Genomic DNA, 13,869 nt, shown 5'->3' on the forward strand with positions numbered 1-13,869 from the left:
AAAGACTTTTGAGTTTCTAGGGCAGCAAATTGTGGGAAGGCAAATATATGGGGGAACTAATGGAAGGTAAGATGTGTTATGGAGATTCCTCTGGTGCTGTCTCTGGGCTGAAAAAAGCATCTAGAGTTGTCTCCAGTAATTAACTTTTGTCCTTCCTGGTAGAGAGAAGAGGGGGAACATGTTAATGAATTTACGTCCTGCTTTTAGGCAAATCGGGGGAGGGCAGAAAGCTTTCCTTATATCTGCTTTTTCTCAATTGTCTTCAGCAAAAAATAATCCTGATGCCAAAGTGGCATATTTTGGGGTGGTATGTTCTGCTACCATTCACGCCCCAGGAGATAAACACCCCAGCATATCTCTAGCTGTGTGTCCTCAAAAGAAAATGACATTGGGTCCAAATGCTAAGAAGCCTCCTCGGTTGTGCATAGCCAACGTCATAGATGGATGTTGCTTCAGAGACTGGAAAGGTTTTGAGTAGCAGAAGCACTTAAGTAGAACGTAACAAATTACTTTGTCAAATCCTTTCAGATAGCATTAACGCAAGGGATTCTTACATAGCACAGTTACGTAACAGTGTGGAGAATTGATTTCTTGCTTCTCTTTATATTTCAATGAGTGGTTCCAGAATTACTCAGGAATTAGGTTATTAGCACAGTATCTGCAACAGCTGTGGCTGAGAAACACTTAAGAATATTAAACAATTCATATTATCTTTAAAGTCCTTTGTATGAATGTCAAGACCTAATATACACAAAATATGATGCTGACTACTAACACTGGCAACTGGATGGACTGTGAACACTAAAATCATATTAGTTTTATTTTTATAACAATATTTAGTAAGATTTAATTACATTTGCCAAAAATTAAGATTGTCCAACTCCGAATAATTTTGACTTAAAATCTTTATATTCTTTAATTATAACACATTTTGCCTTTTAATTTTGGAAGATAATTCGGAAAACTTTAGAAGAAAAATAACTTCTTAAAAATGTGTGAAAATAATTTAAAAAATGTTTACAGTAATTTAATTTACACTTGGGGAAAATATATTAAAATCTATACACTTAGAACACAATTACATTTTACATTTTTAGTCATTTAGGTCAGGGGTTGGCAAGCTTTTTCTGCCAAGCTCTAGACAATAAATAGTATTTTAAACTTTGTGGGTCAGTCTCTAGGACAACTACTCAACTCTGCTGTTATAGCTCAAAACCAGCCACAAACAATACATAAATAAACGGACATAGCTATTTTGAAATGAAACTTTATTTACAAAAAGTTGGTAAACCAGATTTGGCCCATGGCTGTAGTTAGCTGACCCCTGATTTAGATTATTACTGTCAATAGAACCTAAGTAATATTAAAGTCTTAATTATAATAACATAATTAGTAATATTGCTTAAATAAGGGCAAGAAAAATTAATATTACAGAATAAAAAAAGTTTATGAGTTATGTGTCTTAATTTTATGAACCTTCCAAACATCAGCAGTCCATCAACAGAACACCTGAACAGGTGCAATATTAAAGAGAATCAGCAAAAACCTGAGAAGGAGCAGGAAGTGAAGTAGGAGAAAACCAAGAGAACGGGTGTCCTGGAAGTCAAGAAAGCATGTCAGGGAGAAGAAAGTGATCTTATGGATTGATGGAGGGAAAAATCTAGTGAAATAGCTTTGAGGGATCATGGGAGATGAGTCATCTAGACAGTAATTATAGACAGTTTATCCATGTCAGCATCATTATGTTTATTACTGCTCCTCTAATCACTCATGTCGCTTTGCCTCCTCAGTAGAGTTAAAGCCTGATAATTGTACACTGTATTAGGAATATTCCCAACTGTGTGCTAGTGTAGGGCAAATTCAGAAGTTTTGTGTATAAACAGTATTTTTGTCTTATAACCATTAATATCACATTCCTTTTATCCTCACTGCCCCTCAAAACAAAGAAAACATCTGGGACTAGAACCACCGAGGTTTTCAAATAAGCTGAAATTAGAGTTTTGTAGCATTGAAATTGAGTCTTTTCACCAAAGTATAATATAGCTTGAAATAGGAAACAGCAATTAAGAGTCTGCCCAAATCCACCGACCAGCATTAGGATTGGGCTAATCTTTCTTAGTTGAGAACACTATAGAAGAAAAGTCCCATTGGGCCTGGCAGTGAGACGCTTTCAGGCAGTTAAGAAAATTCAATTTACCTTTGCTGAACGTTTGCACGTTGTGCCACCTGCCTCTGGCAGCAGAGAAGACCTAAACTGCACACACTGAAGGGTGTTTAAGTACAAAAACAAGGCTGCCTTTGACACAGTGAATGGAACCAGGGTGCACCTGCACTTCCAAATTTCTCAATTTCAGCGCAAGATGGGCTCGGTCCAAGCGTTCCTGTGGAAGTTCCTGTTCAGGTTTCCCATCTGAACGCTCACACCCGCAGAGACATTAGATGCTCCACACTGGTGCCTCCACACATGGCACTTGTGCTCTCTGAAGCTTACAACTCAGTCGTTGCTTAAGGGGCCTAAGCAAGGGCTTTTAAGCCCGCCCAGCACCTTTCCACTTGACAGAGGCTGTAGGGCCGTGAGCCTAAGGGAGCCCCTTCACACGACGCGAGCTCTTGGATCCAGGGCAGCACCGAGGCCACGCCTCTGAAGTCCCCGCTCCAAATGGCCCGCGCGCGGGCACGGAAACCTATTTCCAAGGGAGGGCGTTGGCTCCGGAGGTCTCTCCCCAAAGGCATCCCGCGGGTAACTGGGCATCAGTTCCTCTTTCCTGCCTGAGTATCTCCCCGTTCTGTGACGACCAAGTCCCGCTCCAAAGGTGCAAGAAGCTTCCGGGCTGTGGATTTAGCTTCTGTGCTGCGCAGAGCGGACCTGGAAGAACCGGAGTGGCGTAGGCAGTCAGTTGACCCACGTGACTCGCTTGGACCCGGCTTAATGGTGCTCGCATTCCTTGGGTCACGTGAGGCCATGGGCAGTCAGGAGGCTGGGCATCCAGCTCTTTCTGCGCGTGCGCTGGCAATCTACTCCCCCACCCCCCACCCCACCCCTGGAAAAATCTTTCAAATGGCATTCTCAATACTGGTTCACTTTGTCCTGCTACCTTCCTCTCCGAGGTCGGGACACCCAAGCCCAAGTTCTCTTCCTTCCCAGCGCCTGGTGCAGGTGAAGGATCTGGAACCAGGCAGTCAAGAGGTGCGGAGACCGCTGGGACGCGGCAGTTTTCCTTCGTGTTCGCGTATGCTGCAGTGTGCTTGCTATCACGTTCAGCGAGCTGCGAACACTGCAAGTTGGCCGGGGGTTTTTTTGTTTTGTTTTTTAACATATTTATTGGAGTATAATTGCTTTACAATGTTGTGTTAGTTTCTGCTGTATAACAAAGTGAATCAGCTATATGTATACATATATCCCCATATCCCCTCCCTCGGGCGTCTCCCTCCCGGAACCCTCCCTATCCAACCCTTCTAGGTGGTCACAAAGCACCGAGCTGATCTCCCTGTGCTATGTGGCTGCTTCCCACTAGCTATTTTACATTTGGTAGTGCATATATGTCCATGCCACGCTCTCACTTCCTCCCAGCTTACCCTTCTCCCTCCCCGTGTCCCTAAACAGAATTTTAAGAAGTTAGACAAGATAAAATGAGAAACTGATTTAGACTTAGGTCCCAAATTTACAGTTTCAATGATTCAGGAGAATTCCTTGGTAGCCATACTGAGCCTGTTTTCACATTTGTAAAAGGGTGAGGATTAAAAAAACTGATACTTTGGAAACGCCTGTCATTCTGAATGGATATTTTTAAAATGTTGACTGAAATTTAAATGGATAAATTATAAAAAGAAGATGACAAAAAGGCCTATTATCATTTCATTACCCAGATAAACCCTGGTGGCCCACTGATAGGAGAAGGGGCTTCTCTAAGTTTTCTTCATCCTGATTTCTGCACACTCCCTTCTTTAATCTGCTTTTGGAGGCAGGGGGTGACATTTTGGCAAGTTTTTTTTTTTTAACATCTTTTTTGGAGTATGATTGCTTTACAATGGTGTGTTAGTTTCTGCTTTATAACAGAGTGAATCAGTTATACATGTACATATATCCCCATATCTCTTCCCTCTTGAGTCTCCCTCTCTCCTGCCTGGGTTTTTGATCCCCAAGCTCGCAGTTCTCTGGAGGTCGGGAGTTGACGGCCGGGCCCAGCGGAGCGTTGGTGCCTGCCCAGCGGAGCGTTGGTGCCTGCGGAGGTCGCTTGGTGCCAGACTCAGTCCTGTCCCTCGCCTCTTGGGCCCTTCTTTTTCTGAAACCATGATCCCTAGAGTTAGTTCCCCCAGGATATTCTCCAGACCCTGTGACCAGCTTTTTCATTTTTCCTTCCTGGGGCCAATGCTTTCTACCGTGTCTACAGCCAAAATATCTCACCACCAGGAGGACCTTCACCACCAACTGGTCATTTAGGACTCTTCCTCGTTCGTGGAAATCCACGGGCCTTTTGCCACTTCTCTTTTCTGGTAGGCTATCTCTCAGGCTTAAGGTAGTGCAGGCCTCCCACCTGTACAAAATGGGTCATCCCTATGGCCCTTAAGACTAATTACACTGACCCCCATCATTTTTTCGACGTTTAACCCTCCAGTTTAGTTTGTTCTTTCCTCATGGTCTTGATTACCAACCCATCTTAGGACCAGAAGAATTCATTCACCTTCACCTTTAAAAGGTGGAGGTTGGTTGGCATCTTTCCTCAGGCTGCGTTGTTAAAACACATGTTTCAAAATCAGGTATAACTTTTCCTTTGGTATTTAGGTTTAACAATTTTATGAAACAATATTTTTCTCTTTGAGCTGCCCTGGCATCATGCACTTCTGAACCAAACAATTCATATCTGATCCTTATATCAAAGGAATAGGTTTGGCATTAGCTACAATGGAAGACTACCTCAAAGCCTGTCCTCTTTGAATGCTCTTCCTTGGACTTAAGCGGCTGCTGTGTGGAATCCCAAATAAACCCATATGGAGGAGAACTGAGGCTTCTGGCCAGCAGCCCCAGCTGAGTTTCCAGCTGGCATCTACCAACAACTGTCTGCCTTGAGAGGGAGGTCAGTTGGGCCTTCTTTCTTCCACACCTCGGAGAATGGAGTCATTTTCAAGATGTAGTCTATGAGTGGCGTTTGGGAAAACAGATATTAGTTGGTATGTTGCAGTGAGATGGGAATGAATGACAAGCAAAAGTTGGCAGAAAGGGAAGAAAGTCAATGAGATCCCCATGAAGTGGGCATTCCAGACAGCGAGAGAGGTTGGTGTTCCAAGACTTGTGGGGAATGGAGACCTATTATGATAAAGTGACAGTAAGCACAAATATTGAGCTGAGAAGTACTGGGAAGGAATAAAGAGCAGGTGACTAAAAGTGCGGACTAAATAGAGATGTCTTGTAGCGGAAAGATGGATACCCAATCACCTGTTGTAGGTGATTGGTTTAGAAAGAATTGCTTCATCTAGATACTTGAAGAGCCATCATACAAGAATGGTAGGGCTTCCCTGGTGGTGCAGTGGTTGAGAATCTGCCTGCTAATGCAGGGGACACGGGTTCGAGCCCTGGTCTGGGAAGATCCCACATGCCGCGGAGCAACTAGGCCCGTAAGCCACAGCTACTGAGCCTGCGCGTCTGGAGCTTGTGCTCCGCAACAAGAGAGGCCGCGACAGTGAGAGACCCGCGCACCGCGATGAAGAGTGGCCCCCGCTCGCCGCAACTAGAGAAAGCCCTCGCACAGAAACGAAGACTCAACACAGCTAAAAATAAATAAATAAATTAAAAAAAAAAAAAAGGTAACAACATTAAATTAAAGAATGGTTAACAACACTATTATTAAATTATACCTTAAAACAAAGGCTGGGAATTCCCTGGTGGTCTGGTGGTTAGGACTCTGCAGTTTCACTGCCGAGGGCCCGGGTTCAGTCCCTGGTTGGGGAACTAAGATCTTGCAAGCCCTGTGGCGTGGCCAAAAATACAAGCAAAAAACAAAGGCTCTTTCATTCTTATATTAAAAAGTGTGCATTTCAAAAGTTTACATCATTCACCAAACAGACTCATTCACTCATGGGTAATTTTTGTATAAATTTCCCCGCTAAGAATTGTTGGGTTCCGTTAAGTATACAGCTTGATATATCATCACCCAGAAATCGCAAAGAAGAACAGAAGGAAATTTAAAGTCAAAGTGGCAGCAGTTTTTAGGGGATAATTTGGATCATGCTCAGATAGAGCTCTGCAGATTTTTTATTGGACTTTTCTTTGCCTATCTAAGAAACTAGTCAAATGAACATGAAATAAACCAAAAAACTTGAGCTTCATAGAACTTTCATCAGCCCAAATAAGTGCATTTATTTAAGATATTATTCTTAGCACTTTACCTCATTAATTAATTTTGGTTTATACAAAATACTCTTCTGAATATCTACAATGTAGCAGTTATTTCTGAGCATTTCCTCCTGGAAACTCACAGAAATGAACAAGCATATTTTGCATGCTGTAGGACTATTGAGAACAATCGTGGCAAAAATACGATAACATAAAAATAGGTGAGGTAATAATTTCACTATATATGTATATATATCAAATTATTATGTTGTACATAATAATTTATTATGTTATTGTTACGTTGTACACCTTAAACTAAATACAAGATATAATTAAAATACAATGTTGCATGTTAATATCTCAGTAAAACTAGGAGAAAAATAGGTTTTGGAGTATAGTTGAAAAACACCAGGAAGATCCTGGAACTAAAAGTCAAAGAATTTTCCCAGCTAGGTGTTTAGTCTGCCTTGGCATAATTACATTGAAAATGTTCTAATATTACCCTCAATAAATCATATTCCAAGTATATGGGAGCAAATGGTAAATTGGGCTGGAAGGAGTTTCCTTACAGGCAGAGATTTTTACCAAACCAGTTAAAGAGTGTCAAAGAATTCTATTTTTCTGGAAATAATGAAAAGAATCATGATGTGTTTAATTTCAACAGTGACGCTCGAAGACGTTTAAAAGTTGAATGAACTGGTTTTTTTTTAAAAATTAATTAATTATTTTTTATTTTTGGCTGCATTGGGTCTTTGTTGCTGTGCACGGGCCTCACTGCAGTGGCTTCTCTTGTTACGGAGCACGGGCTCTAGGCGCGCAGGCTTCAGTAGTTGTGGCCCACGAGCTCTAGAGCGCAGGCTCGGTAGTTGTGGCGCACGGGTTTAGTTGTTCCGCGGCATGTGGGATCTTCCCGGGTCAGGGCTCGAACCCGTGTCCCCTGCATTGGCAAGCGGATTCTTAACCACTGCGCCACCAGGGAAGCCCCCTGAACTGGTTCTTTAACATATTTGTATGTATACTATTGTGGAGTTAATGAATAGAATCTCCTCGCATAAAGGACGCGGTAGGACTCCCCGAGTCCAGGTTAGACACCGCGGCACTGCCCGCCGTGCGGTCTCTGACATCGCGCTTCTGATGTCACCGCTCTGGGGACTCCCATAGGTCCAGGTCGCCACGCGGACGCGTCTGATTCAGCCCAGTGTGAGGCGCTCCCCGCAGCTCCGTTTAGGTCCGTTCCTCCCTTCTGTTCATCTCACCTGGCCAGGGCTTTCCGGGCCTCAGGGGGCAGGAAATTAGGCAAAGGGGGTCCTTGTTCAGGTGAAGCACGGAGGACGGAATTGGACCGAGGAATGTAACGTAACCCCTCTAGGCCATGGAGGCTCACGCGGCGCCAAGTGTGCGGGGTAAGGCGCTCACTACAGCCATTGATCGTCAGGTGATTCGCCTTTATGCACCTTTCGTGTACCTCCAAAAAGTCACGTGACACATGGAGACCGCTGGGTCCCAGGGGAATGTTTCTGTAACTGACAGCAGTCTGGCGTTTGACACCATAGGCGTTCATTGCCTATACAATGGCCCACTCACCTTTTTAGATGGGGTCCTGACCTGTTCGCCCAGAACATTGCTGTTGGGATGGGGGTGCAGGGTGGAGGCATAGGTGAAGGCCTGAGGACCGCTTCTGAACACTGCTTCTTCACGACGGCTTCTGGAGGCACCACGAGGTGCTCACTTTTGGAGCTTGGGGAGGCAGGGGCCAGTAGGGCAGTTTCCACCAATGTCCTTCATTCCTGTTGTGACTGTCAGTCTGGTGGAGTGAGCCGCCAGCTGAACTTTGCCCCTCCTGCTGTCTAAGACTTTTTCTGCAGTGCTTCCTGTATGTGGTCTTAACCCACCACCATCCTCTGGTCAGTTTGGCTCACCTCCTCAATTAAGGCTTAAACCCCCTTCCACTTTCTTTTTTACTAGGCACCCTTCAGGCTAATAAAAACAGGTAGGTCCTAATGAAACTTAAAAGCTTTTGCAAGGCAAAGGAAACTACAATCAAGACAAAAAGACAACCCTCAGAATGGGAGAAAATATTTGCAAACAAATCAATGGACAGAGGATTAATCTCCAAAGTATATAAACAGCTTATGCAGCTCAATATTAAAAAAACAAACAACCCAATCCAAAAATGGGCAGAAGACCTAAATAGAATTTTCTCCAAAGAAGACATACAGATGGCCAAGAAGCACATGAAAAGCTGCTCAACATCACTAATTATTAGAGAAATGCAAATGAAAACTACAATGAGGTATCACCTCACACCAGTTAGAATGGGTATCATCAGAAAATCTACAAACAACAAATGCTGGAGAGGGTGTGGAGAAAAGGGAACCCTCTTGCACTGTTGATGGGAATGTAAGTTGATACAGCCACTATGGAGAACAGTATGGAGTCTCCTTAAAAAACAAAAAATAGAATTACGATATAATCCAGCAATCCCACTACTGGGCATATACCCAGAGAAAACCATAATTCAAAAAGACACATGCACGGGGCTTCCCTGGTGGTGGAGTGGTTAAGAATCCGCCTGCCAATGCAGGGGACATGGGTTCGAGCCCTGGTCCAGGGGGATCCCACATGCCTCGGAGCAGCTGAGCCCGTGTGCCACAACTACTGAGCCTGCGCTCTAGAGCCCATAAGCCACAACTACTGAGCCCACATGCCACAACTACTGAAGCTCATGTGCCTAGAGCCCGTGCTCCGCAACAAGAGGAGCCACCCCAATGAGAAGACTGTGCGCCATAACGAAGAGTAGCCCCTGCTCGCCACAACTAGAGAAAGCCCACGCGTGGCAACGAAGACCCAATGCAGCCAAAAATAAATAAATAAATAAAAATAAATTTTAAAAAATTATAAAAAAAAAAGACACATGCACCCCAGTGTTCATTGCAGCACTATTTACAATAGCCAGGTCATGGAAGCAACCTAAATGCCCATCAACAAGACAAATGGATAAAGAAGATGTGGTACATATATACAATGGAATATTACTCAGCCATAAGAAGGAATGAAATTGGGTCATTTGTAGAGACATGGATGGATCTAGAGCCTGTCATTCAGAGTGAAGGAAGTCAGAAAGAGAAAAATATATTAACGCATATATGTGGAACCTAGAAAAATGGTACAGGTGAACTGGTTTGCTGGGCATAAATAGAGACACAGATGTAGAGAACAAACGTATGGACACCAAGGGGGGAAAGTGGCGGGGGGTGGGGGTGGGGGTGTGATGAATTGGGAGATTGGGATTGACATGTATACACTGATGTGTATAAAATGGATGACTAATAAGAACCTGCTGTATAAAAAAGAAATAAAATTCAAAAATAAAAAACCTTTTTGATATTTTTAACAAACTTCCTAAATATCAAAATCTGAATAAAGCTTTTTAGTCTCCACCTGACTCTGAGATACTTCGAAAGAACGTCTCTGAGACATCTCAGAGAGAGATGTCAAACTAATTTTACTTAGTATGTTAAATTACTTCAAAAACATTGTCAAGTGATTGGAGATGAACCTTAGGTTATGGTGTATGGATAAATGTCATTTATATAGGTATTCCAAAATTTATATGGAATCCCTAACATCTGATATGTCCTGATATGTTATCAGTCGTAACACTAGTTATTCTAAAATGTTATATCCAAGTTTCCTGCTAATTACATTGTACTCAAATCTTTAACCATGCTATTTTAAGTTTTGTCCTGATGCTTTTACAAAATGAAGATTTTCAAGAAGACTGATAAAAAGGAACTTTTTAAGAAATCTAAGTTTCTGATAGCCTTTAGATAATATCACTGGACTGGGTAACATATGACAAAACTATTGAGAAACCTGATTATTTCATCCAGATGAATGGGAATTAATTACATGAGACTGAATAAAGTGGTAAATATGATTTGTAGCTTTATGACTTTGGGAAATATACTGGCTTTAATCTTTGTTTTTCAGAAAAACCTTCTCTTATGCGATGACCTACAAGTTGATAAAGTATGCCTTTGTAAACAAAGACGAAACATTTATCTTTTTCTCTCTACCTGATCCTGCCAGAATTTGTTGTCTCCAGCTGGCTCTCCTGTGGATTTGATATTTATGTCAATCATTGTTTTAATTTGTTCTTTATTTCCAAATTGTTTGTGCTTTGTGTCTCCCTGCTGCACTATGTCAATGTTACTAGGTGCATTACTTATATCCTGTTTTATAAAATTGTTGCCTCTTGCAGTACCCAGTGTGTAACCAGGCCTCCAACAAAACTCCTGTGGCTAAACATCTTAAGGAAATAGATCACTTTTATAACATACAATAATTGTAATAATATGATCTAGGTATGGGAAGAAGCAGCAAAGGAAAATGTCTCCTGGATCATAATTAGAGGATCCAGAGAATCTTTAATTATCAATAGGGCCTAATCCAAAAAATAGCACCTGGAGTGGCATATCAAGAATCTTTGCCTGACCTGGGATGAGCCTTCCAGCACCGTGGGACAAAATTTGATAGTGAAATGTCTCCCAAATATTGGTTAGATTCCTGACCAGGAGGAGAGGATCAGTCATCTGCAACTGCAGCCCTCCAACGTGAGCTAATAAACCCTGAGGAAATTCAGGAAGGTGAAGAATACCTGCCATCTAGCAGCCATCAGACTGCAGCCACTCCCTGTGGTGAGCCCTGAGGACACTCAGGATGTGAAAATACAGGATACAGGCTCCAGATAGCTGTGGTGCATATCAAAGAAATGATTTCAGTGAGCCCAGACTCTTGCATCTTCCCATACATAGAAAAACACTAAATTCCTTAACTTGAGATGCGGCCTCCTGGGCATGAAGCCCTCAAAATTCCTGATAACTCTCAACTTTTAGGTTGTGAATATTTTTAAGTCTACAGGTGTAAAGTAGACACTTCCAAAGTGGAACAGAAGACAAATCTCAACATTTGGAACACTGCCGCCGATGGCGGACACTCTCAGAAAGATCCATCTGACGGAGCAGTTAGAACATTGTCACCCCTTTTTCCACAAGATTGTGGAATGGACATTGACAGTGGGGAATTGTAACAGGGAAGAGCTAAATCAGACTCCACACTGGATCTGTTTCTTTGACTTTAACCTTTGTTTTTCGTTGCTTTTGTTATAATCATACATAATGGCCTGCCTCAGGAAACCCTGCCCACCTGTGAATGGCTGCAAGAAAAAAGAAACTAACACATCCTCTTACTGAGGCTGGTCATTCCAGGAGATGTTTTGCAAGACTGATGGCCCTTTTACTTTACTTCCTCACCTCCTCTCCCTCTCTGATTCTATGAAAGCAACTGGCATCTAGACCCAGATAAGATGGTTTATTGGAGACACTAGTCTGCCATCTTCTCAGTCTGCTGGCTTTCCGAATAAAGTCGTATTCCTTGCCTCAAAAAAAACCAAAAACCAAAAAACAGAACAACAGGTAGGTCCTTCAAATCAGTTGAAGAAGCTGAGTTCAAAATTATATTTGGAATATTTCCAGTGGAGTAAAAAATATTTCAGCAATGCAATTTGTGTTGTGAGTGATGGTGTTGTTGGTAAGATGTGTCTTGATATGCTATACAACAATAAGTTAATGTCTGAATACGTTCCATGGTTTCTGACAACTATGCAGTCAGTAACTGGTGAGAGCCATACACTTATGGACTTTTTGATCCTGCAGGACAAGAAAGATTTGACAGAACAACCCCTCAGCTATCCACAAACATATATTTCTAGTCTGAAAAATTTCAGTGGTCTTCGGCCCTTATTTGGAAATGTGAAAGAAAAGTGGGTACCTGAGATAATTCACCATTGTTTGAAGACTCCTTGTTTGTTGGAACCAAAATTGATCTCAGAAATGTGATACCCTCTATTATCGAGAAGCTTGCCAAGAACACAGAAACCTCTCACTCCGCAGACTGCTGAAATGCTGTTCTGTGACCTGAAGGCTGTCGAATACATGCAGTGTTCTGCATTCTCACAGAAAAACCTAAAGGATGCGTTTGACAAAACACTATTGACTGCCTCGGAGACTCTGGAACTGAAGAAAAGCCGCAGGTGAGTGCTGCTTGGAACATATCTCCAGAACTCTGCACCATTGGTGTTGTCATCAGACTAAAAGCAATGTTTAAATCAAATTAAAAATTAAGGCTCTGAGCCAATTTAATGTACCATTGTAAAAATGTATAATTTAAATGATACGTTACTTTTTTGTGCTATGAATGCTCATAAAGTGTTAGAGAAAAGTTTTTTGATGTCCAAAGTGTTTCCTGTGTAAATAGTGTCTGTTGGTTGACAAATCAAAAGTTTCTGTCTTGATGGCATTATTGCAATGTTAGCAGATGCTTGCCAGCAGGTGTGACTAGTAAACACTGACAATATAGACGCTTCCTGCCAAAAAAAAAAAGTTTGGAGACAATGAAGGTGAATTTACCACACTGAAGTCCTCCAGCAGTCATAGAAAAAACCGTGTCCTGTCAGACGTGTAACTCCTGCCAAAAGTTGACCTTATCTATGGTAAAAGAGGCCATACCATTGTGACCCTTGAAACTTGTCTGTATTATCTTTTATTCGGTGAAAAGTTCACACACCCAAGTGGTTGTAACTGATACCTCTGAATGTATTGTGGGAACAGATGTGTTGCGTATGTGTAATACTTCTCTTGATTATTAGGAATGTTCCCAGTGGGGAAATGCCACAAATTAAACAGTGCTAGTGGGATGAGTATACAACTAGGAGCCCACCTGGATCTTCCAGCCCAGTTATGAGATACCAGTAGAGCAGGACAGGATGCCAGGTGAAGGGAGGAGAGGGGATGAGCAGATAACTATACTGACTAAGGAAGTGGTAGTAAGAGGACACATAAGGAAACTATCTAGCAGGCTATACAGACTGCCCTCCTATTTTGACTGGCTAGTTCTAATGAGCCTTTTGAGCTTCAAATATCAGTGCTTGACAGTGCTTGCAGTAGACTGCATCTGTGGCACTAAGCAGTGGTGCCCACTAGGGTTTTGGACAGAGCATTTTCCTAACACAACTGCCTGGTATACTCCATTTGAGGGGTAATTATTGTCTTGTTATTGAGTGCTGGTGGACCCTGAGAAGCTAACTATGCAATAGCACATGATGTTATTCTCTGACCTGCCCATTCTGGAGTGGGTCAAAAATAAAAATGCCAACAAAGTGGGTATTGCCCAGCAAGCATGCATTATGAAATGGAAATGGTATATCCAGGAAAGAAGTAAGACTTGGTGTATTACTTTTCTATTGCTGCTGTAACAAAGTACCACAAACTTAGTGGCTTAAAACAACACAAAATTGTCTTACAGTTCTGAAAGCTAGAAGTCCAAAATGGGTTTCAGTAGACTGAAATAAAGGTGTTGGCACGGCTGCCCTCCTTCTAGAGGTTCTAAGGAAGAATCAGTTTCCTTGCGTTTTCCAGTTTCTGGAGGGTCTTGGCTCATGACCCTTTCCTCACATCATTTCAGCCTCTTGCTTCCAT

The 13,869-nt window shown here is 42.3% G+C and overlaps 1 long non-coding RNA gene across 1 annotated transcript in view; it reads left to right on the top strand.

Moving 5' to 3' along the window:
* Positions 1-13,869, top strand: part of LOC137770131 (uncharacterized) — a 31,105-nt gene that overhangs the window by 13,032 nt on the left and 4,204 nt on the right. Inside the window, exon 4 of the long non-coding RNA XR_011075129.1 lies at positions 12,049-12,425. This is a non-coding gene — a long non-coding RNA (uncharacterized lncRNA). The remainder of the gene's footprint in view (positions 1-12,048; positions 12,426-13,869) is intronic.

The sequence above is a fragment of the Eschrichtius robustus genome, chromosome 10 (assembly GCF_028021215.1).
Source record: "Eschrichtius robustus isolate mEscRob2 chromosome 10, mEscRob2.pri, whole genome shotgun sequence".
Classification (NCBI taxonomy): Eukaryota; Metazoa; Chordata; class Mammalia; order Artiodactyla; family Eschrichtiidae; genus Eschrichtius; species Eschrichtius robustus.